This window comes from Vespula vulgaris, chromosome 18, assembly GCF_905475345.1.
Source record: "Vespula vulgaris chromosome 18, iyVesVulg1.1, whole genome shotgun sequence".
NCBI lineage: Eukaryota > Metazoa > Arthropoda > Insecta > Hymenoptera > Vespidae > Vespula > Vespula vulgaris.
The window spans coordinates 1,917,259-1,923,308 of record NC_066603.1 but is presented as its reverse complement, the minus strand read 5'-3'; the positions used below and the strand labels follow the sequence as shown (position 1 = coordinate 1,923,308).

Here is a 6,050-nt window from a genome sequence, read left to right as displayed (position 1 = left end):
CAAGTAAGAGACTTACTCATTAAGAGATGATAGAATGCATCCGTTCTATTATTCTATTAAATATTACGATGTTATATACGTGCGTGGATATGCATATATGTATGTCTATATACCTATACATCTACCGTGTATCTATCTTATATATAATTTTAATTCTATAACGGTTTCTCTCTATATAAATTCTTCGTTAAAATCGAACAAATTTGGATACGTTTTAGAATACTTCCTTACCCTTTGACCCAATTAACCAATCACAACGCGGAAACGAATCTACGCGTCTGATTGGTCAATCATCGATATCGATTAATTAACGCGATATAATAAATTGATTTTTTTCTCGTTAGAAAAAAAATCTATCTGATTCATTCGTTCTTATTTTTTCTAATCGATAATATTTATTAATTAGATCGATTTAATATCGATTACTTTGATTTTTTGTATCGTTATTTTATAATTAATTAATGTACGATCGTTGAAAGCTGTCTTTACTTAAGATATACGTAATAATAAATTCAATTTAATAATTATCACGTATTTCCCTATTAGAAATAATATTAACACGATTAATTTAATTAATTAATCAATAATTGCATGACTTTGTATAAATTTTTCCGTTAAACAAAAAACTCGCATATGATTGGCTAGTTATCAGATCACCCAAAATTCGACCAATCACGATCATTCTCACTTATTTAACGGTCATTGTTCTTCGGGAAAGTGAACGCTGCAGCACGTAGGTCGACGATGCCGTAAAAATGTAAGTTAATATTTTATTCTAATCCGTTCGAATCCTCGAATTATAATAATACATTGATTAAAACTAAAAGTAGAAATTAATTGTAACGATCTGAAGGAATCTGATAGAATATATATAAATTATCGATCGATATCGAATGTTTCGAAAAAAATGGAAGAAAGATATTTTACGTTTTTCGTTAGAACGCTGGGAGGAAGAGACGGAGATATTCTTTTTTCCAAATTTTCTCGCAGAAAAAACTCGATTGATTAAATTATTACGACGAATAATTATTTCTTAATGATGAATCGGACAAATTTTCTATTACGAGTGAACAAGAGGCGTGTATAGACGCATCTTTGCGAAAGTTTTGTTATTGAATTCTATAATTTACGACAAAATTACGATAAAGGACGGAAAGAACATTGTTGTAAGGTCACGGAATGACGATCGAATGTACATTTGAAAATAATAATGTACGATCTTTTCCATTAACTTCGTTTGTTGTCAAGGTCATTGCATTGTGTTATATATCGTAGAAAATTTTTCGGAAGGGAGGGAGAGGAAAACAGAAAGAGAGAGAGAGAGAGAGAGAGATAGGTATAACAACGTATAGGTAGATAAACATGGCGATCAGAAAGGACAATTAGTCTTCGAAAATCGATCGGTACGCGAGTACATATATAAATCTGAAGTGTTACAAATCTCGTGAATTAATTTTCGTATTAGCTTATTGTTCGTAGAATGAAAAATGTTATAATTCATTGGAACGAAGTAATATTAATATTCGAATATCGATTTCGAAGGACGAATATCTAAATGCTAAATTAAATGTTTACGTGGTTTTATAACATCGTATGTCTTTTGTTCCAGAATATTAAGAGTGAAAATAATGAGTGGAAGATCGGAGAAGAAATCTGTTCGTTTATCCACGTCCATCCATCCATCCATCCATCGATCGATCTATCAATCAGAGTTCTACATCGGAGAACATCTTTGGCAAAGTATTTGTAGACGCGTTACATCGAATTTGTTCGTAAAAGGTAAGATGAAATAAAATAACGTAACGTAACGTAACGTAACGTAACGTAACGTAACGTAACGTAATATAATATAATATAACGTACGAAGGAAAATTGATATCTATTTGTATAAATACGTGTGCATTTAGAAGGTTAACCTATAATATTTTTATCGTCGTAATAGTTATATAGAAAAAGAAAAAAGGAAGAACTTTTAGGAAATTAATTCGCATAAATATTCTCGAGAAACTTTCGACGAGGAAACCGTAGATAGATCGCACGTACGAAACAGATCGTGTTCAGTGTATGCGTAACGTTATAGTGTTACATACGTGTGGTGTTGGCGTATATCGTTCGTAACAAAGATGGCCGCCTGGCGGCACTCGCTACGTTTAACGCGCGATTCTTCAAGGAAATTCGAACGCACGTTCATCACTCTCATTTTTTCCCCACACTATTTGCGATTATTATTATTACTTTCTTTTTTTTATTTATTATACTACTTTAGATATTATTAAATATTCTTTTTTTTTTTAATATCTTAATCGTATCTTAATATTTGCTTTTATTTCTTCGTTTGTATCATGTATATATATGTATATATATATATTATTTTTGTTTATACACATTTATATATATATATATATATATCTTTATACACACGGATATATTTTTTTTAATTTAATGAGTTCGATACAGACAAAAATTGTTTAATTAATATTTTCAAAGCTCGTATGTAATTAAATGAATTGAAATTGAGAAATTTGGAGGGAGGGAGGGAGGGAGGGAGGGGAATGGTTCTTTCGTTCTCATGCATTTAATGCATGTCTTTCGAAAAAAGAAATATATATATATATATATATATATATATATATATATAAAGAAACAAGAAAAAAAGAAAGAAATAATGGAAAGAACGAAAGAAATCCCACGCAGCATCCAGGAAGCAGCGAGGGTGGCACCGGATGCATCTCAATGAAGAGGAAACGAGCGAATGAGTACGCGCGTAAAACAATCCTTCCCGGCTTTTGCGTGGCTCCTTTTCAATTCCAACTAGTTGGTTTTTACATGGTGGTTTAGAGCATGGTGTTCTGCACACTTGTATACGGCATGGAAAGGTGAATTCCAAGTGGACCTGTCGACGCGTCAAGTGTGGGATTCTTTTTTTTTATCATTTTATTATTTTTTTTTTTACTTGTTATTTTTTTAAGAAAAACTCTAGAGTTATTTAGCGGGAGTTGATGAGAGAGATTTACAAATTAATTAATATATATACATATATATATCTTTATGTATGTATATGTTAAACATGGTAGAATGAATTTAAACTTCACAGACGATTATGTTCGATCGAATGATATTTTGAAAATCGAATTGCATAAGCATGTTAATTATAGATGATAAGAATCGTTGGCAAATTTAATCGATTAAATACGTACCTATCTACCTATCTCTCTCTCTCTCTCTCTCTCTCTCTCTCTCTCAACAATTGGTACGATGCTTCTTTCGACTGCAGCAGGTGCTTCCTGCTGTGTTCTGAACGAAGGTCGAAAACGAGCTGTGTTTTTGTTTGATTATCATTGAGTATGTATGTATGTATGTATGTATGTATGTATGTATGTATCTACGTACATACGTATGTCTACTTGAGATTATGGCTTCCAGGAACAAGGAGAGCTCTTTGCACGATAACGAAACACACCCGGAAGACGTTTGGCTTGATAATTGCAATGTGCTTGCATTTGACTGTGTACTTTTCCAAAGATCTCACCTGTATTTTTTTTTTCTTTTTTTTTTGCGACAAAGAATAGGACGTTTCTTTCGTGCGTTATCAAGTATGATAAGCTTTGACAAATTTTAATTGCATAAAAGAGTGGAAAAAAAAAAAGAAAAAAGGAGGTGTCGCGGTGTAATCGAATATATACGTATATATGTATATATTTTTGAACGATTCGTCGTGTGTTTGCTTTTGGATTTATTTTTTTTCTGGATGGACTACTTTAATCGATTTAATAAGAAAACAAATTTGTTTCTACGTTTTTTTTTCTCATCAATACATACATACATACATACATACAAGCGTATTTATTTATTTATAATAATTATTAATTATTTAATTCGATCTAATAATTGAGAAAAAAAAAGAAAGAAAAAACAAACTTTCTTACTTTTTATTTTTTTATATCTTCAGAATTTATTAACATTTTTATTTTACCATTATCCAAGCTGTTTGTTTATTTTTACTTTACTTTTCTTTTTTTCACTTTGCTTATCTTCTTTTTAGAGCTTTTGTTTGAATTTTTTTGCTCTCTCTTTCTCTCTTTCGGAGCCACAGCAGCCACCCTCGCGGAAAGTTCTCGTAGAAGGATTCTCAATGTTCGAGCGAGAACAATGAAAGGTGGTGATGGCAATGGTGGTGGTGGTAGTATACGCGAATATCCTTTTGTCACGGTGATTGTGCCCACTTCCGTGGGAATTCGCGGAACGGAAGTGCAATTTCTGGCAATGGGTACACACCAGCACTCTTCACCAGCTATGTCATCATCACTACCATCATCATCATCATCATCATCATCAGCTTCATCATCATTATCATCATCATCATCATCATCATCGGCAGTAGCAGCAGCATTTCTAACAAACACGACGAACGAATTTTTCGTTCGAATTCGAAACGAATCGTTCGTTTCGTCAGGCTCCTTGCAACATATAAAAAGCGATTCTTTTAAGGAGACAGATGCCAGGTGCTTGCTCTTGCTCCTTCTCACGTGAAGGAATTCGGATTAATCCGAAGATATCTTGATACTCGTGGAATTCAAGATTACTTTTTCTTTTTTTTTTTTTTTTTTAATTTAAAGATAATAGCGAATAGGATTTTAAAGTTTGATCATGAGTATTATGAAGATTATCATACATTTTTTTTATTATTAATTTAATATAGGATATTTCCGTTACTCTCTAATACAGATATTTTTGTTGCTCTCTTTTAACATGATTAATTAGTTCGTATATATATATATATATATATATATACATACATATACGTATTATTTTTTCAATCATTTTCTTGCTATTATCAAATTAGTATCAATTTTCGTTAGCTTTATCTTTCGCTAGATCGATTTTCGTTGTATTCAATACAGTTTTGTAGTTTTACGATCGACAAGTAAAAAAGATAGTCATAAAGAGCTTGGCTAAGAACTTTTCTGTATTATTAATCTCGAGATAGGAAATTATATTTATCTAAGTAAATGAATGAATTCTATTCCAAAGAAATATCCAATTGTAAGTTTTTAACTGATGATCGTTTGATATCATAAAACATCATAAAACGAATGGGCATCATGTATCATTTAGATTGAAGTCGCACAAGCAATGTGTGGTTTACTCGACCCACATAAGCAATACAACATCAACCAACCATCTCTAAGGAGAGTCTTATGAAATGTTTACGCCTTGCAGGAAGACACTAACGGCAGATGTTTCATCTCGTCTTTGAGTGAGAGTAAAAGAGATAGATGGATAGAGAAAGAGAAGGGAGAGGGAAATATGAAATTGGGTCGTGCATAACTTGCGTGCAATAGGCTGAAGCATGTAACTTAAAGAGCAAGTTGTCTTTTCAAAGTTGTCTCTACTCAATCAAATATTTCAATATTTCATTGATCGTTTACTCGATCAAACAAAAAAATTATAATCTTTTTATTTCTTTTTTTTTTTTTTTTATTATTCTTTTATATTTTTTTATATCCATCATTTTTTACAACACACGTGTGTATCTAGGATTGGCTAAGAGTTTATAGATGAATTAAAAAATCAATTATATTCTTTTTCATCAGACCGTGTATCTCTCTCTCTCTTTCTCTCTCTCTGTGTATGTATATTTTCATTGTCGTTGTTGTCAGTGTTTTAATTGATTTTTGGGTTCTGTTTTAAAAGGGATAATAATAAATATAGAATAAATTTCACAGAAATATATATATATATATATTATATTGTATTATATTATATTATATAATTTAGTTAGAAAAATCATTAGATACATCGTACGTGTAATTATTTCATTCTTCTTATTATCTCCAAAGTATCTTGTACAAATTATTTATTTATTTATTTATTTATATATGTATATAAGTATATATTATATAAATATCAATGGTTATAGAGTCGCGTGTATTATTGCACGTTACCCTTCGAATAAATACGTATGTATATCGAATTAAATAACGTCACTTATTTACGTGTGACTTAATATGTAATACATAATATAAATAATATCATTTTTTTTTTCTTTT

General features: G+C 30.7%; 1 long non-coding RNA gene across 1 annotated transcript in view; it reads left to right on the top strand.

Moving 5' to 3' along the window:
• The first annotated feature begins 642 nt into the window (after window positions 1-642).
• Window positions 643-6,050, top strand: part of LOC127070425 (uncharacterized) — a 43,576-nt gene continuing 38,168 nt past the window's right edge. The window contains exons 1-2 of the long non-coding RNA XR_007784507.1: window positions 643-757; window positions 1,610-1,779. This is a non-coding gene — a long non-coding RNA (uncharacterized LOC127070425). The remainder of the gene's footprint in view (window positions 758-1,609; window positions 1,780-6,050) is intronic.